Raw genomic sequence first — 26,995 nt, 5'->3', positions numbered from 1 at the left:
AGCCAGATGTGATCCATGCCTTAGACACCAACAAGCAGCTTTGGGCTGGAGTTCCGTGCTCTTGGAGGTGACTGGGATTGCAGACCTCATGGAAGGCTCCAGCACTTAAAATCCAGTGGGGTTCTTGAAGGTCTCACCCTTTCTCCAGGATTCCGGCACCCAGGCTATCATCCAACAGGCAGGCTGACTGTCCTGGTGTCCCTGCACTTTGCCTAAACACCATCCTTCTTGGAAGAAAGCAGGTGAGGCATTACGCCAGTAATGTCAGTTTAACTATGTTCCAATTAGATACTTGGAAAACATATGGAGTAAACCTTTAGAGCCTGACAATCTAGAGGATCCCATTCCTATGTATCCTATCCAGTGCAGGCATCTTTTGGGGCCTATGTAATCCAGACTCTTCCTGCTAATGTTGGATCTGAGTCTCTCACATTCAGGGTAGCAGACAACTGAGTCAATGCAGGGCCAAGCAGGCAAGATGGAGCAGAATCCCTGCTGCAGAGTATCCTGCTCCGTGGCTTCAAAATGCACAACAAAGCTGGCGAAAATATCAGTGGCCTTGGTGCTTAGAGAGGATACCTGTGGGAAAAGAGCCATCAGAATGGATTTGCAGATTAGGAAATCTCTTGTGAACAAGTCCAAAGCTGTCCTGGAAATTACATTTTTAATTTCAAAAGTCAGCTTCTCCTGAATTTTTCCTGTTTGATTAACTAGGAATTGCATCAGCATCCCCATTATTTTTGCTAAATAAAACTCTGTTTGAGTTTCAGTCCATAAAGCTTGATCAAATGCATTTTACTATTGCTGTCTAAACATTTCATCTGGTTAATGTCTAACTTCAAGTATTTTTAATATTTGTACTTACTAAATTATTCGGAGAGAAGCTACTGATCCTAGGCCAAATGCTGATGTCATTTACACCAACAATTAGCCCAACATTGCCCAACTCCCCTCAGGTGCTGGCAGGGCTGGAGGCTCTGCTGTCCTCCCTCGTTCCTCCCACAGATGGCAGCCTCTTGATTTGGCTTTTTCCTGCTCAGCTGCTGGGCAAAAGGCGGCAGGGAAAACGGCCCGACTGTATTTTTGCCTTGAACATGAAAGATTTTTGTCCTTCTTGATTTAACCTTCGCTTGTCAGACTAATGGTGGTGGGGGAAAGAAGCCAATCTCCAAAAGTCCAGAGAAAATGATGGGATTTCATATTAATGCATGAAATATCAGGGGCAATCACACAGTCAATACGTCATGAAATAGCTGTCAGAAAAGTCTAAGTCAAATGCCAAGTGAAATCTTCACAGGAAAAGGAAGCAGGCCCACCTGAACACCTCTGCTATGGCATGTTTTGGGGTACAGCTACCTCTTGCAAACACTTTTTAGAGACTTAAGAAAGCTCCATGACTGGCTATAAACAAGCCTTGGTACATTTCACACAGACTTTGCAAAGTCCTGTTGCAGACAGGAACTGAAGCTCACAAACCCTGCAATGAAAGGTCTAAAAGTCTTTTCAAGATGGAAGAAAGTGAGGTAGCAAAGGTGGGCTGTGCACACTTCAGTATTAGGTAGAAGTATTTTGGCAAGGGGTGAGATTTTTATCTTTTTGTTATAACAGTGCTCCCTGCTGTGCCAGCAGTTGTAATGGTACAAAGGTGTGTTACAGTGGTAAGGTTTGCCTGACATGAGCACATTATTCTGATAAAAGTACCTGAATGCCAATATAACCATGTTAATACTGGAGTTTGTATAGCTTTACTGAACTAAAGTTGAAGCAGTACAACCTTGGTATATAGATAAGGACTAAGTATCTTATCCAAATATATGGAGCAAGTAAATGACTGATCTGGGAATAGTTCACAGCAGTCCTTCTTCCCAAGCTGCTTTTCAGACTGCCCAAAAATATTCTGTTCACATTTCTTACCCAAGGGTAACACAAAGCATCGTTTGTCAAAATGTCATGGTTTAAAAAGAGATGCCACATTCTTATTTATAAAATCAAGTGAAACAAAGCATTGGAAAGTGTTTGTTTCCTGTCTGTCCTCCTTTCAGTGACACCTGTAATTCTTGTGTGTGCTTCTAGAAGAGTGAGTTTAGTCTAGCCTGGCAAAATACAGCCGTTTCTGTGGAATCACTTGTGATAGTTTGCGTTGTTTGGGGTTTTTTTAAATGTATATTTACCAATGTAAATTTTTTGCAGAGACCAGCGTACCCATCTACTACTCAAGTAAAACTATGACAGTGGCTTAACAGCATACATCTAACTACTTGTAATATGTTCATTTTCAGAAATGGCTCTGTCCCTTAGGAATTTCATGAAGCCTTGGACCTCAGGTTTCCTCTCCATCTAGGTATGGGACTCAGCTCATGGAGCCCTGCAATGGAGACAGCCTTAATAAGAGACCAAACAAGGAGGAATGCAGTCTCCAAAGGGAGGAGGAAGCGAGGGGACAGGGGACAAAGAAAGGCTTGGCAGAGCTAGCAAATACAATCATCCAAAAGTAGAATGGGATGTGCAGTAATACCAAATGAAAAAGAAATGACCCTTTATTGGGGGGAAGCAGTAGGGCAGATTCACCACTGCACCCTATGTGAAGGTTTTGCTTTAGTTGTGCTGTTCTCCATTTGAGCTGCTTTATTTCCATGGCTCTGCATTCCTGTCTGAGCCACCATATACCTCACTTTTGTAGCAGTTCAGATAATGGACCTTCCTGTTATCCTCTTCAGATCAGCCTTTGCAAATTATCTTCCCTGCATGTTACACCAAAACTTGTCTTCCTTGCTCCCCACGGAAAAGCTGTATGGGCAAGGTGGAATGGCCACAGAGCTGTTCTCTCCAAGGAGCACCATGAAGCAAGACTACAGAGCACTGGTCATGTGAGAGTCACTAGGGGCAGCTGGAACAGGCACAGATGGCTCTTCAGCTAAGCCAGAGTGAAAAATTTCAAGACAGTCATCAAACGCAAATATTTCTGAAGTCCAGATTTTTTTTTTTTCTTTTCGAACTTCATTTTTCTGTGGAAAAACTCTGTTAATTCAGTATTTTGGGACAAAAATTAATTTTGAATTATCTGGATTTCCCTTGGGAAGGAAATTCTGCTTTTCTGTGAGCTGGAAGTGATGTATCTTAAAATTCCCAGGCAACAATCTTATATTGGTATTTTTAATTCTGAGGACCATTCCCATGAGTTTCTAGTGTTTTTAAAGTAGGTCAAATTTTGAAGACAAAAAAAACCTTAAGAGTTATGCCCCTTTCATCTTTTCTTAGGAGCAATAAGCCTTTTTGGTATTATTGCTGGCTTAAATATTAAACAGGAAGCAAATTACATTTCCAGTCATTAAAGTACAATAGAACAGCTCTATTGTCTGAATCAGTGCAATATTAGGTCAGATTGTCACAAAATGCTCGAAAATGAAGTCATATTGAAAATATGCAATAAATTAGACTTTTTATGCTTTCAATATGAGCTCTGCCTGATGAGGGACTATTTCTTCATTCCTGCCAATTAAGGTAGGGTATTCATCCCCAAAACTTGAATTCTGTAAACATCCATATGGAATTTGATATTCACACGCATAAAGCTACCACAAAAACGCAACACATTTTAATGTTGCTGTTTACAAGAGTCCAATCTTACTTCACCAATAAAGGCATTTGCTTGCAACTCTATTGGTGTGAAAGGAATTGTTCCCTATGCGATCTGAGCTCAGGCAGCACAAAAATGTGTATCTACAGAGTGCCCTTTTGTTATGGTGCTCTTCTAGTCAAACCCCTGCTCACAAGAATGTAATGCTAGGACAGACCTGAAAGGTCTTGTAGGGACAAACATAGACAGCACTTGACAGCATCTGACACCCAGTGTCTGGTAGCCTCCCAGAGTGTTGTCCTGACTGTATTTGAAATCTTGGATTTGCCATGAAATCCAACAACAAAGCTAAGCAGAAGCTGGCACATGTGCTTAGAGAGGTGACATGCTACCATGGAGCTGACTGGTGCTATCATGTCTTCAGGAGGAGCAGGAAGCCCTGGGGAGGTTTGGGTTGTTTCTTGCAGATGCTTTCTTTTCAGTGTTGCAGTTCCCAGCCTGTCCCAGCAAAGAAGCACGCCACTCAGGATCTTCCTGCTTTGCTGCCTTGGGCAACTGCCCAGAGGGCAGTTGACCCCAATCTGTTGTAATTTTAAAAGTATCCACCATCAGGGATCATATGGCTTCCAAAGACTATTACAGTGCTGAACCCACAGAAGTTTACTGCTAGAACTTTTGTACTGTTCCCCTCATTCTTCCCTTTTCTAGACTAAACAAATCTAGTTCCCTTGTTCTTCTTTTGTAGGCCATGTTTTCTAAGACCCTTACAATTGCCACTTCAAAGATTTTAGTCTCTGATCTTTATAACCTCTTTTAAATGCAGTGTATGAAACCAAACACAGTATTTCAGCTGAGGCCTCCTTGGCACTGGGTATAGAACTATTTCTCCCTGGGTGTAGTTTTGGGACGACACTTGTGTTTGGATACCCTAGAATGAGATTTGCCCTCTTCTCCTTTGCTTTTTATTTCACTTGTGATTTTGCCTGACCTCTCTAGACCTCTTATGTCATCTTTTTGCCTCCTCAAGGAGGAGATTTCTTAACTATAGTTCTTCTACAGTTGATTTCTATTTCTATATCATGCTAAGCAATTCTATTAAATACCAAGTTGTTGGTTGGATCGCTTCCTGAAAGTAACACAATTGGTTCTCATCACAGCTTCTGAGAGGTTTGTAACATATCTGAGCATGATTTTTAAACATAAATTTTAAGAGCATGCTCACTATCCTACAATTGTTAATGATGACATCTGCTTCACAAGAAGCAGACCCACATCACCACTGGAAATGCTGTTCCCTCTTGTGTGAGGAAATCACTGCTAACTTGCTGGCATCGCTGATACAACTGCATTTTCACCAGAAACGTGGCCTTATGAGCCATGGGGGACAATAAATGGTGTTCAAGGAGAAGAACCTCCTCTTCCACATCTCTTTGAAATCAGTGCCCTGTCCCTCCACGGCACGCCTCATAAATGCACTTCCATGTATTAATTAATTGCCACCTGCACACGGTGTTATCTGGAGTTACTAGCTGGGAGGTATCTGCTCCCTAATGGTCACATCATTTCTCACTCAGTGGAATAGCTCGGCTACAGGAGCCTTCAGCTCATTCTTGATACTTAGCTACAGACTGTGAAAGATTTATGTATATGAAGTATGCTCAGTTTTACTGTCACGCGACATTGTTTTGACAGCCCAGATGAAGTTCCAGGTATGACATTATCAAACAGAATATGCCCTAGAGAAATTATTTTTCTGAGTATTTTATTTCACACTCTGTCTCATCTTAAAAATGCAGAACAGGCCACAAGAAATGAGAAGGAAATTAAAACTTTGATTCGACACAGAACCTCAGCATATGCTGTCAGAATATGCCCATGGTTAAAATCCTAGTGCTTCACTACAATGCTGATCGGAGTCTGATGGGGGTCTTTACCTTCTTCTAGTACCAGATGAGATGTAACCCATGTAAGTGGAATAAAAACGTAAAGGTAATGCCTTGTTCAGGGAGGTAATGGGGGAGGAAGAGAGATGGCCTTGTTTTTTACACACCGGTTCTGAAATTGAATGTGTGAAGGGAGTGAGGGCTGCTTCAAGAGAAGCCCCTGAGAATGATGAGAGGAAAAGAAGACAGGCCCTGTCCTGGCAAGGACCTCCCACAAATCCCAACTCATGGGACAGAGGAGTTTTCTCCAAACAGGGAGTGGAACCACCCAAGCTCATGGCAATGGGACATGTGGTTGTGCAGGAAGACCACAACAAGGAACGATTCCTGGAACACCAGTGACAAACTTTGGCAAGGAAGATGGAGAAACCATCTGGAATGGGAGCACTTCCCCGTATGGCTCTAAGAGACACATATGAACACTTGTAATGGGAACATGGGAAGAAACTTGGGTAAGGGTGGTAACTTTACATTGGGTGGTCCACGCTAACAGAATGACAGAGAAAAACAAACATAACCAATCACTAGGATGAGGAAATTGGAGAAGTGTTATGCTCAATCATATAGGAATAGTATGGCAGGAGAAAAAGGCAAGTAGGAAGCTCAGTGCTCTTCCGAGGAATGATTACCACCAAATCTCAACTAACCTAGTGCACAGGAAGGAAGGATAGTAAGCGGATAGTCTAGATAAAGTGCGTTTAATTTGATCGGACACGAGAAGGAAGCATGCAGAAAGGGGAAGGTAGGTCAGATGGGCAGAGCTCTGAAAGAACAGTGCAAGCAGCAAGGACTACGATCACAAACACCAGCAAAACCCAAAAAACCCCCAAGAGATGTTAACAGTCAAAACTTCTACAAATGCAGTAACGGTGTAACAACAAAGGAAGGCCTGGGCCTTCCCTTTAATGGGAAAGGAGGGAGACTGACACAGCCCTCGGGCCCTCCTGGAGGCCCCAGCGCTTTGGAGCCCGGAGAACGCTCCTGGTGCTCCTCGCTCCGGACCTGGACGCAAGCCCAGCACCTACAAAGGCCTCTTGGCTGCCGGAACACCTGTCGGCTCTGCCTGAGGGGCTCTCTGCCCCAGCCCTACGGGCAGAGCCTCGCAGCGCCCAGGCCAAGGATCCCTGGCCCACAGCAGGGACGGGAGAAACGCTCCTGGGAAAACGCCTTCCCCTCTCTTCCCGGGGTGACCGCCTCACACGGGCAATGCGTGCGAGGAAGGAAACGATCCTGCGTCCCTTCCTCCCGCCCCGGGACACCCGGGCCGCCCCAGCTCCCCGCTCCCGGGCCCGGCCCCCCGGCGCCGCCGCGAGCTCCGGGCGGGGGCGGAGGCACCGCCCCATTGGCCGAGCGCGGCCCGTCTGCCGCGCTGCCGTTGGCCCGCGCCGCCGCCGGCCCCGCCCCGCTGCCGCTCTGCCATTGGTCTCCCGAGCCGGGAGGGCCCTGCCCCGGCCCCGCCCCCTCCGGGGTCATTTAAGTTTATGGAGGAAAATAAATAAATAAAGCGGGAAATAGAAATGCGTAGAAGGCGGGGGGGGGGGCGTGGCGGGGGAGAGCGCAACCTAACCTGCTGCCTGGCCCGCGGCGGCCAATCGGTACCCGAGTGCCGGCACGACTGACACCTCCGCCCAGCCAGTCAGCGCTCCCGAGCGGCGGAGACGGCCCCCTAGCGTTCTAAAATCCGGCCAATGAGAAGCGCTGCCCGTTTGACCGACGTTTGCTTCTTCCAATAGGAGGGGCGCATAGCGGACCGGCTTCGCCTATCGAGAACTAGCCGTGAGTCGCGAGGAGGGGGGCGGGCTCAGACGGCGGCGGGAGGCGGGGCCCGCCTTGAGTAGCGGCCCTACGAGCCAATGGGTGCGGGCCGGCGGGGCGGGGGGGCCGGGGGCCAATGAGGGGGCCCTGCGAGGCGGCGGCGGCCGCCTCTGAAAGTGCCGCGAGCCGGCGGCGCCCAGCGCGGGGCAGGGGAAGATGAGAGAGGTACCGGCGCTTCCGGGGTCAGCGCGCGGCCGGGGGCGGGGCCCGGGCGTGCTCCGCCCACCGGGGCCCCCCCCCATTTTTCCCCCCTGTTTCCCCCCTTTGAAAGGAATTGCTTGGATAGTGAGAGCTTTACTTCTTACTCTGAAACAGAACTAAATATTTTTTCACAGCACAAAAATTCCAGTATTTGGCCAGCCTGTTTCAAAACTTCTGGAAACTTGGGGCCAGATCTTTGGCTTGTACAAACTGGCTAGTTCCATTGTGTTTAGTCCACAGAGGATTTGGCCCTAGTTAATTAATGGTTCACCCGAGGTCATGCAGCAAGTTGATTTTTAAAGCTGGAAACTGAATCCAGAGCTGTTATTATTCAATCCTGTCATATATCTTGAAGTTTACTGCACAACATTATATTTTTCTTAGACAAGTTGGATTAATAAGAGGCAGAATCCACGAGGCTCTGATTGCAACTTTTCTTAAAAATCATGTTCTTTAAAAAAAAATCTATTCAATCGTGATCTTACTAGAAAAGCGAGTAAATATGTTGTAATTAGTGCATAGGTGACACTGACTACCGAGGGAGAGAGAGGCCTGAAAAACTGCTTTTGTTATTTAAACCTTTCTTTCAAAGTACAAAAGCATTTGATTGGCACTTCACTGATTTAATAGTCCATTTGTAATGCAGGAAGAACATTACAGAAAATTTTAGCATTATTTTAAATCTCATCATTTAATCTGTAGGTGTTTTTAAAAAATCCTCATTTCTAGGAGAAGAAAACTTTCTGGTAGCATGTAGAATCTGTGACTAGTCAGTTGTTAAAGATATGAATGCCTTGTGTCTTCCAAAATGAAATGGTTTATGAGTCTTAAACTGTATCCTGTTTGTTGTGGTAGTGCAGAAGTAAAATACAAGAAAAATCCTTCTGGCTGAGGATTTAATGTTTGGTCTTACTATGATGTAACATTATGAATGCAACCTAAGCCCTCTGGTTTAAAATCAGGGTTGCCAGCATTCATATTAAAGTGAAGAACGGTTCAGATCCAGTGCAGCAGCAGTACCAGATGTATGAGATACCAGCCAGCCCATTCAATCATCTGAATTTACAGAGGTGGTCTTTCACCTGTACTTGCATAAAGATGCATTGTGAAGGTCGATTTTTTTGTTTTTTCTGTTTTACATGAGGGGAAGATACAAAGGCCAGAAATCCAAACAGACTGGCTGCACACACCCCTTTTCCCCGATGTTGCTGATTTTTCAGCAGAAAATAAGGTTTCATAAAGTTCATAAAGGCTTGTTTCTGCCTTCCAAATGTCTGAGGAGTGACTTCGTTGCTAAAATGTTACATGCTAAAAGATGTAATTAATTAAACAGCGCTGAAATGACTTCCCAATGTCAAAAAGCAGTCAGTGGCAGAGTTTGAACAGACCTTCTGCCTCCCAGGCCACAGCTGCACCTATTGGCTTCATTGTCCCATCCCTCCTACGCACATGCATGCCTGGCATTGTTTTGGAAATACAGCAGAAACTTGATAATTCAAACTGATGACTCGGAGAGCCACTTGTGGAATTAATTTATTGGGTAAATTAATGACTAGATATGCAGGCAGATTTAAAAAAAAAAAAAAGGTGGTGTGTCATAGTGTATGGTTTGTTACTTCAGTGTGATTTATTTGTCCCTGAATGGAGTATCCTGGAAAATATTTTATTAGAAATTGTGTAAGTAAAGTCTTAAATCTCAGCATGGTTCTGTTCTTGTTATGTAAATCTGTGAGGGAGATTGGGTTTTCAGCTCTTCAATGACGAGTTATAATTTGGGATTAGAAATTAATCCATAGCACCTATTTTGTGGCACAGGATTTATAGCATGCCTCAGAGGTTAAACCATAGCCTTAGTATACTGATCTGTGCTGTAGGCTTATTTGATTTCGGCAGGGCTGCCTGCCTAAGACAAATAGGATTTGATCCTTGCTGGGTAACCTTGGTCAAATTCCAGGCGGCCCTCAAGACTTACTATTTCCATCTTGGTATTAGAAAATAAGTGTGTTCTTTCTGTTTATTTTTCACAGGGCCTCAGTATTGTTCGGTATGGTTTGTCATGTGAGGCTGTAAATCCCTTCAAGCGAGGTGAAATTTTAGATTTGCAAACTGTTCCCAAATGATTGCATGTGTATCATGAAGGAGAAGGCAGTCCTCTAGCCAAGAATGGACAGAATTTACCGAGTTTAGCTCATTAAGATTCCAGAGTGACTGCAGATATTAATGTAGAAGATGCTATGGGGAAAAATAATTATTTTTAATTTGCTCAAAGTACCAAATTAATGTTAAGTAAGCAGAATTCATCTGTAATTGCCCAAGAAATCTTACCAGCAGTTTAGGCTCTCTGAAGAGGTATTGCAGAGAGTGTGCACAAATCATTACATTATTGATAAACAAACAAAAAAATACAGTGTCTCAAATTGGCAGCTATTAGTAAACTTTGCTTGTTTACCCTTACGTAGGTGTGCTGACCCTTGATCTTGGGTATCAGAGCAACCCAAGCAAGTCAAAATTCAGTTCTTTAATTTTCATGAGCAGTAATTTAATTTTCATTCACTGAGAAAAATCATTGAGCATATCTGAAACAGAAGAAAATAGTTGCCATTGACTAGTTTTCACAACCAGAGGTGATTTGGAAGGTCTGTGTTGCATTGGGAAGTCCCATTTTGTGGCTTGAGTAGGGTGAGCAGGAAAGAAAAAGATTTTGGTGTGTAGATAATTTTGTGCTTACTGATATAAATGGATCTCAGATTATACTCTTATTTTCCCATATATTAATGAAAGATGCCTCAATGAATATCAGAATAAGATATTTTGTTATCAAATTTCCTTGTAAGGGAAAGTTCTGATTTTGACTCTTAGCTTATTCAAAGAAATAATTATTCCTTCATCATTTCCTATTTTTTAAATCCAATATGGGGTCCAAGCTAGTTATTGCTTCTTATATTTTCTGGAAAGCATATTGAAGACTGAGTACTTGTTTACTGGTCTGGGTTCCTGGCTTAAGACTTGGGCCTCATGAAGTTCTCTGCCACGAATAGCATATTTGACTTTAGGGAAAAATTGCTCACTCTTTGTTTCCTATCTGTGCAACAGGAATAATACCATGTGCTTGTCATTACGAATATTTGCAAAGGTATGTACGTGGAGAATTCCAAAATGCAGCCATCAGGGTTATAAATAATATCTAAAGTAATAATTTCAGATGGTAGGTGCCAATTTTTCCATTGGCTGTTTGGTTTGACAATAAATGCCAGTGTCAGTAGTTTTATAAACTTTGGTGTAGTTATTCTGGGTTTACATCAGAAAACAGAAGGTGGCTTAGACATGAATTTCCTCTTTGAAATAACTGAAGTGACATCAGTGGAATTATACAGGAATGATTTTGGCATTGATACTGCTGAAAGACATAGTGCTCTCTGAGTGCTTTGGCCTCATACAAAGTGAGCTGTATTAGTAGTACAGTTCAAAGCTTCTTTGGAATTGTAGTCCCCTCTCTACCATTTTAAGTTTTCAAGTACTGCAGCTAGCAAGCACTGTTTTTGGAAGAACTTCCAGGATTCATAAATGTGTGCCTCCCACCCAACAGTAATTGTGCACACAAATTGCCTAACTTCCCATATGACTTTTGGCATATCTGTTTGACTAAAGCTTAAGAAAACGGAAGTTTTAAAGCATTTTTGTAGCAAACTCCAGTCAGACATCGAGGCTGCTTTTCTTATACATAACACTTTCTATTTCCAGACACTGTAAATATTGGCCTTCAGAATAGCTTTGTGCAGTGTTTACCCACATCACTTTATGGAAGATGAAGAAAGCAGAAAATACCCACTGTTTCCAAAACTGGTGATAATTTTTAACTGCTTGTATTTTTGTATGCATCTTTTGAGACCCTGAGGCTTTATTTCCACCACCACTGGTTCTGTACACTTCCCTCTCCCACCGGTGCTGGTTGTAAGTTGCAGTCATTAAGCATAAGTACCTCAAGGTAGATATTAAACACTGTCAATACTCGTGTAGAAGTTACAGCTTTTAGGTGCAGCAAAAACAGGGCAAAGTTCTGGGAAACAGGTTGGAAGTGCATGAAGTTTGGGCCTCTAGAAAACCTGTCATTCTTCTCTATTTTTAAATGTACCAGAATGAAATTAGGGATTGAAATGCCAGGTGCTGCTGTTCTTCTGTTAAAAGCTGCAATATCTGTTTGGTTAAGCAGTTTTCTGTTTCATAACTGTAAAGTAAATAAATAAAATCTTTGCGCTGTTTAGGTGGAGTTTCAATGTGGGTTCCAGATTGTCTCCAAAACAATTTGTAGGACTTCTCCCCCATTGTAGTGTATGAATAACACCCACTGAACTCAATGTGAGGGTTTTTTTATCGTGTGGCTGAAAAGAAGAGTCCCTATTTATAGCATTCAAACGTTGGCAGGTGCAAGACTGGTGAGAAATGTTAGTCTCACACATACAAACTAGTTGTTTAGGAGAGACTTCTACGTGGTGGGAGCTGCTCCTCGCTGGGCCGCTAGAATCAACAGCGTTGCTCAGTGGCTGTCTTCTTGTTGAGATCAATCAGCTTGCATTTCCAGGAGGGTGTGTAACGAAGAAGGGCCTGATGGTGCTGATTGCAGTAATATACTTAGCTATGGCAGCCTTAGCTATTATTTATAGAAGTGCTAATTATATCAATAGAAATAGCAATATTAATACTGTTAAGTGTCAGAATCCACGCTTGACAGCATGAACTAAACACAGCTACTGTGAAACAAAGCAGCCAGCTTGTCTCCCTTGTCAAACCACCAATATGCATTTCAGGAAGAGTACACACCCACCTTAATTGCTTGGGGTCTCACCATTTTTGCTCATCTTGTTATATCAGTATCATTTCAAGCTGAAAACTCACAAGACCGGCTGTTCCCATGAAGTGTAGACTGTATTCAAAGTCAGTCTGGAAAATTCAAACTGTGACTAAAAGTGTTACAGTGGATTCCAGTTTAAAGCTGTCATCCTACAATGCTGGAGCCTGCAAGTGTCTTGAAGTTCAGAATCTGACCCAAACTCTTTTTGTTTTTTAGTCTATATCCTACCACTTCTTGTTTACAGCATAGTTGGTGAGGACTCACGTAGATTTCAGTACCCACAGTTACCTTCAGATTACGTTACAGCCAGCCTTAATTGGCATCTTTTAAAGGGCAGAAATCATATTACCAAAAAATAAACAAAACTAAAAGAAAACAAGAGCATATTGAGACTTATTGTCTGGCTGCTTTTTTAACATTTAAAATATGCTTGATTTCCTGCCACAGCTCCTGTTACATCTGCCTACCTCTTGTGACAGTGTTTTAGACTGACTTCCCACAGGAGCTTACAAATCAAGCAGGTTAATGTCTTCATTAAAACTGAATAACAGTTTACTTTGGGAAAAAAACATATTAAATATTTCAGGATATTGAACACCAAACTACTATTAAGCTTTAACTAATGCATTTACTTTGCTAACACTTGCTCTCCGATGGGACGTGTAGCTCAAGTTAATGTCACTCGAAGTGATGTTTAAGACTTCATGAGAAAGTGTTTCCAACCCCTTCTAGATGATTTTACTCTAATTCTATCACTCTGTACTTGAGAAAAAGTTTTAAATAAGTTATTTCAGCAACTTGCCATCCTTATTTTGGAAGTGTACTGGGTATAAATATCTCCTTTAGAGTTTTAAATAATCCTTTCTATGTCCTAGATACATGTGGTGCATTGTGTAAAGAGAGTGACAGGCTGTTGGCCTCTGGACATATAAAGAATGTCCTTAGCATGCTTTGCCTTTGGGAGGAAAATACAAGGATTGTTGCAAACAGAAAAGGTTTGGGTTTTGTCACCCATGACTGCGATCTACCTTAAGGCATGACTGATTTAGTGGATCAGGGGGGTAGAAATGGAGACACATGGCCAGTAGGTCAAGGTTTCTCAGCTGGTAAGTGGAGATATTCTGCGTGGGCTGCTCTTACTGCAGAACTGTGGACTTGTGTTGTTCTCACTCCCTGTGGAATCCATTTGCAGTGATGCCATGTAGGACACAGGGGCATCCCATCAGTAATAGGAATGGGGTTTGTTTGGGTTTCTTTTGTTCATGTTGCACTGCATATTCTGTTGGTGTAATTTGCTTTATCAGCTCTTTTGTTTTTGTTAGGATTTTTTTTGACCTCTTCATTTGGCAGTCCTACAGTTTACTTATCTATTATCAGAGCTATGTCAGACAGTGATGCGTCATTCTTTCTGGATCCAACTGCAGCAGCGTCCCAGTACATGATGCAATCAAACTACATTCCTCCACTGGCGGATTTAGACCAATCCTTTTGCAGTTTGTTAATGTATCCAAAATCAAAGCTACTTTCAGTTCTGGGCTGTAAGAATACTGATACTTTGTTGTAACCCTTCCCATCGTTGGTCTGTAATAATCCTGGAGCTCTTCTGACATCCATTTAAACTCCGTGAACAGGTGATCTGTGAGTAAATCTCCCTCAGGAGTTACAAACTTTCTTAAATTATTTACATCTACTGTTGGAATTCTGTCTTGCATTGCATACTGGTCTGATTGCATAGATGATACAATATGATGCAGAAAGAAATGGAGAATGTGCCTAGGACACAAAGATATGCCTTATACTCATGAATGTATTGCATAAAAAATAATTCCTACTGTAATGCTGCTGGCTTTTGCTGTGTTAACTTCAGGGGAAAAAAATTGTTCATAAAAACTTAGGATCTTGGTTATAGCCAGAAAGAAATTGTTGAGAAAGATGAATGGTTTAGAGAATAACTTATACAATAGGTTGAAAATAAAAAGCCTGGTTTAACTACTAGTGGTTATCTGAAAGACGTCATTGCTCAGTGGTGATGTTCTGGAATATAATGAGCACTAGCTCATCTCATTTGGCAAACATGGTAATTTCTGGAAGGAGAGGAGATAATTAATGAGTGCACATGGAATATGATTTTTTTTATTATTATTTTTTATTTTAACTCATGGTCACAATGCATTTAAGTTCAGTAGAGTAGGAAAAATATAATAGTTTTAGTAGAATAATTCTGTAGGGCACTCCACTTTTTGAGTAAACAAATACAGATCAATATTTTCTTGAATTTACTGGTCATGCACATTTATTCAGTATATTGCCATTCAGTCTTTTTAAGTAGTTCCACATGTCACATTTTTGGGAATTTTACATTTGTGGTTTAAAAACAGGAATTGTTGTGCCTAATCCTGTCTTGCAAGATGTATAAGACAGACCTGGTTTTGTTACCATGGTGGCTGAGTACTTGTACTCTCGTGGTACAAATATATACTCAGGTTCATGAGTTGCTTTCTGAAAGGCCTCATGGACATTTGTTAAGGCTTTGCATTTTGTTCCAGTAAAATGTAACATTTTGATCAAAGGGTGTCGACTTAAATGGAACAAAAGTTACCAAAAAACCAAGGACTGAGATTAACAGGGTTAATAACTCCCCCTTTTCAGTGATGGCTCATCTTGGTGCCACTGGGAGACATTCACCCAGCCTTCCTGTCCAGCTTGAGTTCTGTGGATGCCATTCACTTGGGCTGATAATGTGGTGCTTTTTACCTGAGCAGCACTGCTCCTGGACAGCATGATAACCTGGACCTGATCTGATCAGCATGCTAACTCCAGATGCCAAATTAGTATTGATGTTATTTGCATGTGTACATTCTAACAGGAGCTGGGGAGTCCCAGACGACATCAGTGCCCCATCCACTGCCGCTGGGTATTTTACATGCTGTAAAAGCAGTGCTGCCTCAGGAAGCTTTTAGTTAAAAAGGCAAGTCAGGAGAGAGGTGAGGGGAACAAAATGTTAGAATTTCCACTGTTGTGGTTGCAGACCAAGACACAGGGAAAAATTAGTTGATTTTATTTGGATAATCCACAGAAAGGAAATAGAGTTTTCAGAGGCAACTAACTCCCACTAAAGCAAGTATGAGAGTGATGTGCCAACCTGCCATTTGTGCCTTTGAAAATGTCCCCAGGGAGTCTATTGTAGAGCCAAGCATTGAACTCTGATCTTCAGCCCCCCACCAGACAATCGTTCCTTTCTGCTTTAAGTGTTTTTAATTGAAAAATACCATCTGAACAGTGTCTGTAAAAAATTACTTTTCCTCAGAACCTCCAAAAGAAAAGCAAAATGATGTGCTGCAGCAATAAATTAGCCAGGGATCAAAATAAAAACCACAGTCTTGTTATGAAAACCAGAACTGGTGGGTAAATACTGTGAATTTATGACACCACTGGAAAAATAAATCCACTCTGGTAAATGTTAATACTTTTAGAACTAAAGATTTTTGGTTTAATTATTAAACTATTCAAAACTCTTCTAAGCAGACTTTACATGCAAAAGCTACAGAATGTTTGGAAAAACATACAGAAGTTCACCCCTTGCTTTTCTGCAGGCACTATTTATATCTATGTCGGTGTTTGTTTCAGAGAAGAGAATAAAAGTCCACATGACGCTATCTTACTCTCCCCAAATAGCAGTAACACTCTTCCTTTTATATAGGGTTACACCTATATTCACTCACACGTTCTCATCACTTTGTTAGGAGGTAGACTCTTTTCCCATTTTGCAGGTTGGGAAACCCTGGCAGAAGTCAAGGTTACACAAATCCAGAGAAATCATGAGAGTCAGATTACGCTGCTGGAGTGACCCATGTTCAGGCCACTCCAACACGTCCCCTAATAATATTTTACAAGCCTGAGCCATCTGTGTGTGATGAGATCAGAAGTAAGGAAGTCTGTAGTTGCCAAGAGAATTTTAGCAAGCAGAATTGTACAACTACAAAGAAATCCTACAGCATCAACAAAGCAAGCTCAGAGAAATAGTCACACTTAGCTGTTTTTGACTCTTTTAATTGGAGAGTGTTCTTGCTAAATTTTAAGGGTTTGTTCTTCCTGTTGCACACCTAATTACTGATCATATTGTGAGCTTTGCATACATTATTAGGAGTCTCCAAAATGGGTAATTCCATATTTTGCAAAAGAAAGAAGACGCTACTGCTGCATCTCCCAGTGCACATGGAGGGGTAGTCAACCCCTACATCTTGGCTGTATCCCAGTGGTTTGGTTTCCTTCCCCTCACAAACACACACACAAACTCATAAGCTCAGAAGCACCCCAAACAAGAGACCACCCCCCCGAGAATTCCCTGCCTACTTCTGATCCATGGACTTCTTGCCATGTGTGCACTTCACATCAGTGAGATCGGGTATTAATTATGTCTTCCTTCTTTTACTTTGTGTAAGATGAACTTCACAAAAACAAATAAATACAAAGTACAGGCCTTTCAAATGCTCTCAGCATCAGTTTCACTCTTCTCCCTTTGAACATAACTGGGACTTGACTTGACTGGAGGTGAAATTAAGCCCACATTGAGCATTTTCAACACTTGCAGTCATAGAAGAATTTATAATCCTACAAAAGGGAATCTGAAGCTCATCAAAGGATATGCATCTTTAGCTCTCAAGAATGGTTCTGATTCTGGAACAGAAAGTCCCTTGAGCTGCTTTCATGGTTACTATGGGTTAAGTTCAACTAGGCTTTCTCCCAGTTTGTTTTATTAGAAAATGGTATTTATTTGACTGTGGTATGCTACCTAAAATTGTTATAATTTGTTTCTTTATTTCCATAAACATTTCTCTGTTTGTTTTGGAAGAGTGGTTACTTAAGGGAAAAAAAAAAAAAAGCCAACAAAGTAAGCTTAAAAATATATTGCTTGACTCCCATATCAAATTTTCTCTTGAAATCAGTGTATATAATTTTCCTATAGCAGCAATCTAAACAAAAGAAAAGAGAGGGAAGAGAGGCATTAGAATCTATTTTCAGGATGGCATATCAGACCACACACACTTATGGGGTAGAATAGATTTATTATTTTGGGCAGTACAGTGGAACTTATGAGAAGCTTTCTTTTTTTATACAAAGTTAGTTCAGAGTAGATTAAAGTTTATTTCAAACTCAGCATATTTGACCTCAAGCATCATAAGAGTCATGTAGAATTGGCTCATGCTATTAAATTCCTACAGCGAACTCCATAATAATGATTAATTTCTTTCATAAACTCTCTTCATAATTAATACAGGTTTCATTGTGGGCACTGCTATTCTCATATTGATTATCTCTATAATTTAGATTGGACTCGTAAAATGATGTCTTTGTTTACTCTGATGGCCAGGCATTTATTTTACTTGGATAACTCTCATCATTTGCAAACTGTACTGGAGATATTGCTATCATAGAAATTACAAATATTTCAGACCTAATCCATGCAAGAGCAGGATAATTCTTTGGCACCTGAGATTAATAATACTTTGGTGTTTTCTGATGCTTCTCATCTGAGAATCTGAGTTCTTTATGAGCAATTAATTAAGCTTTAAGATACCCTTCTGAAATAGGAAAGCATTAGTAGCCTCCTGCACTGGATAAACTCATAGTTAGAGATGTTGACTGACTTAGTTCAAGTCACCTGTCCAGTTATCTACCTTCAAGTTAGATATAATCCATATTTGCTGATTACCCTTCAGATTATCTTACCCTTCAGTTCTGAGTTTTTCTCACCTGGCATGACAATTTTTGATGTGGCATAGTTCCCTTTGGCAAAATATGCATTTTAAAAAATTGTAATAGCTGGATATGCTTTAGCTGCTGGAACAAGTGTAGACCTTTTCTGTTGCTTGTTTCTTTTAAAAAATAATTTGATTTTATTTCTGAGAGTCTTTTCTAAACTACAGTAAAATCAGTAGACTTCTAAGACTCTAATAATCCTTTGTAAAAAACCTCAAGACATGACTGTTTGAGACTTCAGGAGAAGCAGCTTTAATTGGAAAAGCAGAAAATAGCGAATGGTGGTGTGGAGAAGGTAAAGAGCCACAAACCAGATTTTGTAACATTACCCTGTGCACTCCATGCAATGTTGTGCAACAGGTGAGCCTTTGTGTACGTTCATAATGTAAATCCACTTCATTGCAATATTAGAGGAAATCGTCTGATATAACTGAGAGATCTCAAGGTTGGAGGCAGTACACTTTGTTCAGTTCTGTTGCCCAGACCCTGAAGGGTCCCGAGCCCCGTGGGAGCTGCTGAGTGCTCTTTGTTTTGTTAACTTCAGAGGGTGCTGGGGGGAAGTTGCAGTGACTGGCAGAAGTTAATCTTTGGAAAGCCTTGGAGACAAACAGGAATTCCATTTTTTGAGTTGAATTCAGCCATCCTGCTGTTGCCAAACCTACGAGCAGAAGGAAATGTGGATGTAAAAAGCAGCACGTATATACATATTAATGCTTCCAGTACAACATCCCCCATGCCTGAGGACAGTAAGTGCAACTGAGGACACGGTGAGGTTTACAAGAGTACCTCACATGTTGAGATGCTTTATAGTCCCCCCTGTGAATAGCCTAGCGAAAACCATATGTGAAATATAAATATACTGGGACTTAAAAATGGAGCTGCATTCCAGCCTTTTAAGTTAATTTTGTAACATGCAGCATCTGAGGGCTTAATGTGTGTTGTATCCAATGCTAGCTGAATACTGCAGGGCTTAATAAATGCAGTGTGTACTGGAGACACCATAGGGTCTGATGGAAGATGTGAAAGGAGGAGAAGAAGATGGTGGGAATAGCACATTTTAGTGAAAGAACAAATCCGGTTCAAACCAACTGCGTTCTTGCTTCCTTCAGTCCGAAGGCAACAATGAACTCCCGTTGTCATGCTGAGTCAGTTGGCAGTGACTCACTTTATCAGTCTCAAAATTGTCCAGCATTTCATCAGAACTGGATTACACAATGGGTTTTTCCTTTTCCCCCTTTTTTTTTCCAATACGCTTTTAGTATTAATAGACCCGTAAACCATCTGATGTGAACATGTTTCCTCATTAACTTCTACTTTTTTAATTATAAGATTAATAATCATACAACTTCCCAAAGAGGGAAGTACAGTAATCCCAACTTGACTTGAAATTCTCAAGGAAAATCTTCCGTAGTTATGTGATTCTCTCAGTTAAAAATAAGTTAAAGCCTTTTGTTGCTTTCCACAGGATATTGGCATAGCTAACATATGCTCACAATTGTTCAGCTGAGGTATGTGTTCTGTGTTGGGTGTGGAGAGAAAACTTGTATGTGGAAACAGCAGCCAATGTATCAAAGTTGAATTTTTCTCCCCAGCATGACTTTTTTGAGTTTTTTTTCTGCAACAGCCTATTGGAGGAAACACTCAAATGCAGTATATTATCCACTGAAACAGCACACACAAATGATGTGGTATATTTTATGGGTGTATTTATCCCTTGAAGACAAAAAGACACGTTACCTAAAATGCAAAGTGTGTGATTCTCTACTTAAAAACAAGAACATCTTCACAGTGTCTGTAGTTTGTGAAAAAATTTAGGTCTATGAGGCTTTATATCTAACTCTGCATATTGGTGCGCTTCACTAGATTCTTTGATTTTAGCACCTATGCTGTTACACAGTTTCAATGAAGGCGATATGAATAAACTAAAAATGTGTAAAAAGTGATGCTGAGTTGGCTGGACAGCAATGCATCTGTTCTAAAATCCAGCATTTCTAAGTTCAGCCATCTTGTCTGCCCTAATTTAACATCTGTATTTTCCACCTGCATGATAAAATTAATTGTGTTCAATCAAATCAATTTTTTAATCACATATTGAGGGCAAAATATGTATCTTCAGTTTTTAATCTTACAATGTTGGAGATAGCTGGAATATGTTCAGTGGTGTCTTATCCTGGGTTTAATCCCATCCGTCTGTGTTTCAAATCCATCCTGGTGGCTATGAAATGGAAAGCTTCCAAGAGTCTTTGAATAATTTTTTAATTTTGTTCTTCAGTGGTTCTAGTTCTTTGTTGTTAATTAGATCAAACCACATTTCCACTGAGGCTGTAATGGTAGTGTCATCAGCCTGTAATCTGTCAAGTCCCTCTGAAACCTCCTTCAACTGCTTTTGTAAATTTAGTACCTCTCTGTAAAGTTCCTTGCAGAGAAAAATGTGTGCTATTTTTTGATCAAAGTCCTTCTTGTTCTCAGTGCAAATTTCAAGACACTTGTTGATGCAAATGCAGAATCACGTGTTCCTGAGAGGAACACTGAGTGTCTCTGGGAACCAGGGGCGCTTTTTCACTCAGGTTACCCTTTTCCACTGGGGTTATCCAGCCTGCTGGTAATAGCAGATTTGTCTTTAGGCTCTGTAGTACAGGTTTGGGAGAGTTTGGCCATTACTTTTTCACATAGTGTGGCTGAAATACAGCACTGAGCAGCCATATATCAGAAGCAGAAGAAATAGTTTTAAACATTCTTGTTTCAATTTTTTTTTACTGTCTAACCAAATAGCAAAGACATCTTTCTCATGCATTTCTCGTTGCTGGATGATATCTTTGGTAACACTGCACCAGTATCTGTGATTTTCATTTTTTAATAGCAGCATACAAAGACATATATTTCATTGTCTGTAAACTTGGGGTCATTAGGAGATCACTTGTCATGTTCAGATAGCCAACCTGCACTAATGTCACTGTTCAATGCTGTTACTTTTTCTTTTATTATCCTCCTGTTTCGTCTTTTGGAAATTCTTGTAGTGGACAGCTGAATTTACAAGTCTCTAAAAGAAATGTTTCAATCATTGCTATCAGTTGCTCCTTTTGTGTTCCACTGAAGGCAACATCATTAAGACAAAATAAGGTTGCATCTGTCTTGTTAAGCAGAGATTTTCTTTACAGCATAATCAGCTGGTAAGCTTCTTTCTGGGTCTTCAAGACACAAAGGTGTCTAATGTTTAAGAGCATCTAGGAGATTTGGAACACAGATTTAAATCATCATTGCAGCTACGTTTAATAATGATAATGACAGCATTAAAACATCTCATTTTTAGGATCATGAAACTCATCAGAGTCCTGCTTCAGTAGTTTCACTTAAAAGAACATCTCATCTTGAAGAGTCTACAAAAATGAATTATCTGCATTTTTTGAGATGGATATGAAGTCATCCTAACTTCTTGAACAATTTTGACAATGCCTACACTATAACTGTTAAAGAATTATCTTGGGTTTTGTTACTTTGGTACATGCATACACTTGTTGTTTTCTCCAACTTCTCTTGAAGTCAGATAAATGAATATTTTTACGTGTCTTAACCATTAAGCTCCAGTTTGTAATATTGGTATCTTTAAAATTAACAGTAGAGCAAGAAGCCTGCAGTCTGGATTTAACAGTTAGGATGGAAAACCTGTGAGAGAGTGCTGGCTTTTGTTAGACTTGTTATAGAATACTCAGATTACTTAATGGACGTTTTTAGATACTAGAAGTATTGTATGATCATGTTCAAAACTTGGTTTATTACTCTTTTTTTAGCATAGTTTGAAAAATTATTCCATTGACTAGCAGCATCTCTCTCATCAGGCCCTGAAAGTGTTATTCCCCATGTAAGCAGGAAGGCAAGAGTTTATGTTTTTTGCTGTCTTTTAAGAGGGACAGGACTGCTTTACTTTGTGTCACTTTCCTGTTGAGTCTTAGAATGTTTAAATTTCTCATTTGCAGATAGAAAATAGAGCCTGATTTTTCGCGCATCACTTCTTCCTATTCTTTGTTATTTTCATGTAAACATTTCCAAGTGTCAGATCCTGAATAGTCAGCACTGGATTGTTTCTGTATCTGACATTGTAAATATAGGTAAATGACTCATTGACTCTTTGCCAAACTATATATAAGCAACCCCTGCAGCAAAATGTTATAACATCTTCCCTGGATCTGTTGTGAGGGGCTGAGCAGGCCATCTTTGGTTAAATGTATTTCTTCTTTTGAAACACCTCTAGCTTTGTCTTTCAGGGCTTTGTCTTACTCACATCTGTGTGAATTTTGGTTTGGTGTTTACATGGGAGACGGAGCACCCCTCCAAAAGCCTGTGCAACTCAGATGCTTTCAGTTGCCAAAAAAAGAAAAATATGCTAATTTACCAGTACCATACAGTTTGTGCTGCTTTTGTTCATATTTATCATATTTAGTGGTTCTCAATAGTTCATTGCCTTTTCTTGCCTCTGGGTATTTTTGTTTGTTTGTTTTTTCAGTCTCTGTCACAGCTGCAAAGTAGTGTGCATCCATGTGCCAGTAGTGTGCAAGGCCAGGTTGGATGAGGCTTTGAACAACCTGCTCCAGTGAAAGATGTCCCTGCCCAAGGCAGGGGGTTGGAACTGGATGATCTTTAAGGTCCCTTCCAACCCAAACCATTCTATGATGCTATGATTACCCTCTCTGTGCAATCTTAGGTGTAGTTCTCCTAAATGAAAATCCAGCTATCAGTTTTACAAGTAACGATTTAAACTGTTTATTGACATTTTCTCAAAGATGGAAGTGCATATACTGCTTTAAGAGTGAGAAGGACGTATTGGGTACCACAGGAAATTCCAAGAAGCTTTCTGTGGGTTGAGAGCATGGCCACAGTGGGAGAAATGTGTGGAGTGGTAACTGCGTGGGATGGTTGGCTCTTTATCCATCAAGTCCTTCCCTGTCCCCACAGGGATGGTCTTAGGCCCAGAGCTCTGCTTAGAAATTCCCAGGACTTGATCTAATCTTGAGTGCACGTGAGAGGAGTGAGGACTGAAAGGCTGAGTTAGCAGGGAGGAGTTGGAGAATGAAGGTGCTAAGAGGAGCAGGGTAAAGGCTGCAACTGAGCCATGCTGTTTTACTGTACTTTTTAAATTACCTGCCACAATCCACTGCCTATCCCAGATGGGTGCAGATTTCCATGATAAGCCTAAAGACTGCTGTAGGAAATACTTTTTTAACCCAAGTAGTTGGATTTTTTTTTTTTTTTTTGAGTAGAAGGATTTCAGTTCAAAGTAAAACCTGTGATGTTAGGGGTGCTTATGGCTACGTCTGAAACACTTGAGTAATTTCTGACCATTTCATTGTGACAATTGAGTAATTCATGGTACAATGTTTTACTTCCAGCTTTATGGTCTGCCTTTGCCCCAGTTTTCAATTGGCTTCCTAGTCTTTAATCTACACTTCTTTTTAGCAGTTAGAAAACAAACTTGAAGCATCTTCTTTTACTCTAGTAGGAAGTATTTTTTTTTTACTCCTTGAGGAGACTGAGATAACTTTATGCACTTTTTCCCTTATTTTATTCCCCATTTTGCCTGTCTTGTTCCTTGATGGCTTTCATTCTTCCATCAATTCCATCAATTTTAATTGGAATTTTTTTTCCTGTCTTCTCTTGTGATAAAAAGATATTTTCAAGTAATCTCCTTCTTTAGGCCCAGTGGTAAAAGGGCTGTCTTTGGGAATTTGGACATCTATTTTCCATTAAAATGAATGGAATGAAGTGTTAGTGTCTAGCAGGGATTTGAACACCTTTGAGCTGTTGTGAAGCAAGTATTCTTACACCTCTGAAAGTGAACTCTTGTTGTAGATTGGGATGGATAATGCTAAGCTTTGAGACCTGTGGATGGTGTAACATGAATGTGGATAGAACTTGTAAGTCAGATTTTTGGGCTTTATTTGTCTTGCACATAACTTTTCTCAGAGGAGTAGCCTGTAGTTATGCCAAAGAACTTACAGCATCATTAAGTACCTAACACTAAAAATTCATAGCAATTGTTACATCTTGTCTGATCCAGAAAATGATGTAGTTTATCACTTATCTTCATATTTTGAAACAGAGGTCAGACTGAGTTGACTTTTAGCAGTATGGTGAACTGGTGCTTTTGTTCCCTGGTGGTTGACTTCTTGTACTCCAAAATTACAGCTTTAATTTAGGATGTAAAAAGCTTGTAGTCTGCCTGACTGTGAGGTTCTAATTAAAGATTGCATTAGATGTGAGCTGACACTTGTTTGTTTCCAGTCAGTCTCCTAATACAAGAATTCTTGGATGTGTCAAGCAGTGTTGACTCTGAAGACTATTGTCAGTCATTTCAATGTAGAAACTATTTACTGCTTTACTGCATTTTGGTTGGTTTTTTTTTTTCCTCAAGAAATAAGGCAGGAAAAAGAAGAGATAATAATGTTACATAGACCTTCAGCATTGTCACATTTTGATACTTGGAGCTCAGAGTACTGTTTATGTTGAAACAGCAATGTAGGAGAGTAATGCCCCATAAATTCTCTTCATTACAACCCCGTGGCTACTTTTCTCATACCTGTTTTAAAGATGCTTACATGAGCTGCACATGGTGCCTAAACAGGCAGTCTCAGCTCTCATGACTGAGAATAGCTGTGCTGCACCAGGTAACCATTAACAGCTTGCTCACAGTTTGCCCCCATAATCCCATATCTGAGAATTCCCAGTGAATTTTTATGGTACATTGCAGCTTTATTCTGGGAACCCCTAGGAATTTCAGGCTGAAACTCATTTGCTTACTCAGTTGGATGGATGTGTGATGTATAGCTCAACATTTATGTGGGGTTTCTATCAGACATGATTTTCTTCCCTTGCTTGGTGCCTGGCCCTCGAATGATTTCCTGAAGCTGGTGAGAATTCCATGTAGCTGTAGCAGTACTACCTTTGTTTCTGAAACAGAAAGCGTAAAGGTATATTGGCATTTATGGTTCTAACATCTGTGATATTATCACAGTGTGTTAAAAACAAATGTCGATGCATTCTGAGACTACAACAGAGACTACTTAAAGTCATATTTGTATCCTGATTCTTACCAATATTTTGTTGGCTTCAGGACAACTCAACAAATGGAACAGTAGGACAGCAAAGTACCAGTTAATATAAAGTTATCTTTGTTCCAACTTCTGTTTATTTTGCTGAGTTTTTTTGTTGCATATTATCAAATGGTTTCACAATGTGACCTCTGACTTTGAAACAAAACAAATTAAGTGTTAGTTAGTACTGATTAGTGCAATGTTAACATTGATTCTTTATTTACTCAAAAATCAGGAAATTAACGTTCCTCTGACAAACTTAATTATGCCTAATTGCACAGATATTACAAAGGGGATCTCTCATTATATAATCATAGATAATCCTGGTAGCAATACAAAATCTTACAGTCCTAGCTAATATTTGCAAAGAAAGTTATAGAAGAGGAGCCCTTTGTCCATAAAATAGTATCTGACTTGGGCTTGTTACAAAACCTGACTGAAGAGTGGCATTGAAGTTGGTACACTTTGTTACTATTATATCGTTTTGAAAATATTATGTCACCTTGTTCTGTACATTCTAGTTCTCTAATGAAAGGCCCTTTTGTTCAAACACAGGCAAAATAAAAGAGTTGTTAGTCTATAGGATACCAAAGCTCATTTCTGTCAGACTTACACCACCACTAACCTTGCTAGATCTTCCAATTTTTGACAGGTTTGATTGAGAGAAAGGTTCTTATCTCTGTTCTTGTGTAAAATAAGACCTTAATAAGAGGTTTAATTTTCAGGTATTACAACTTTTTGCTTTTAATTTCTTTGGCTTTAAATAATAAACTCTCATCTATTCCTTTCAAAATGAACTTCAATTAATACTTCAGGAAAAGAAATGCACCTCTAAATGTGTCCTTTAAAACAGGTGAGCAAACTGTGTTCACTTTATCAAAAAATATTCTCTTTCAGGCTAAAACTAAAGGACTAATTGGACCCAGTCTAGTTTTTGTAATAGAGCTTAGCTTACATAAAGAAAAAAATAAAAAGAAAAAAAAGAAAAGAAAAAAAAAAAGAGACCAGGACATTCCTTTTCTTTGTTACATCTAGTGCATCTTGGTTCTTTATTATTCAGAAAGATCTTTGATTAAATGTTTCAAAGGTGAAAAATCCTGCCCATATACACACACAAAAATAATCCTGAGGTGGTCTACACATAATCAAGGTTTGTGAGTGTGAGACTTCTTCACCTATAGTTGGTGGCACTGATTTTAGCAAAAAGGTTACATCCTTACTAGTATTCACTGTGTGTTTGATACAAGGCTCAGCAGTTGTTTGCTATTGGAGTGGGCTTCTGAGGCTATCAAAGATAAACCTTTGCTTGATGTTTTACTAATTTCCATTACTTTACTGAATGGACTCACAATATTTAGTTAGTCCTGAAACAGAATCAGGCACTTTTTTGTACTCACAGGTCAGAGCCATGTGGCCTAAATGCCCCTGAGTCCCTGGGCTTTGTGTTTTCTGTTAGCTGGCAGTGGGATTCTAGGGGTGCATATCCAGAAACACTAAGTGCAGGGACTTAGCAGGAATTTGGGCCAGCTGACACTGGATGCCATGGTGAAATGTGGGGCTGAACCGCTTCAAAGCGAGAAACAAGCCAAAAAGGTTTGAGTGAAAGTCCAGACTTTTCAGTAACTTACAACTTCAGTTTGCCTGGTAAAAGCATTGGTTTAACCTTGTGAGTACATGGAGAAAAATCTTATAGAGGAACTTTCTCACTGTATGACTGTATTTGAGGAAAATCATCCTACATCCATTGAAGGGATGTCATGTCATG

General features: G+C 40.3%; 1 protein-coding gene across 2 annotated transcripts in view; it reads left to right on the top strand.

The window, feature by feature from the left end:
* Nucleotides 1-7,430: 7,430 nt before the first annotated feature.
* Nucleotides 7,431-26,995, top strand: part of ZBTB20 (zinc finger and BTB domain containing 20) — a 474,871-nt gene continuing 455,306 nt past the window's right edge. Inside the window, exon 1 of one of the 2 annotated variants that reach the window (XM_041463801.1) lies at nt 7,431-7,500. The gene's annotated coding sequence lies outside the window, so the exon portion shown is untranslated. Of the gene's footprint in view, nt 7,518-26,995 lie in introns of both variants that reach the window. The other variant, XM_041463807.1, reaches the window with a different exon arrangement.

This window comes from Pyrgilauda ruficollis, unplaced genomic scaffold (genome assembly GCF_017590135.1).
Source record: "Pyrgilauda ruficollis isolate IOZ18807 unplaced genomic scaffold, ASM1759013v1 scaffold17, whole genome shotgun sequence".
NCBI lineage: Eukaryota > Metazoa > Chordata > Aves > Passeriformes > Passeridae > Pyrgilauda > Pyrgilauda ruficollis.
This window is presented reverse-complemented; position numbering and strand designations above follow the sequence as displayed.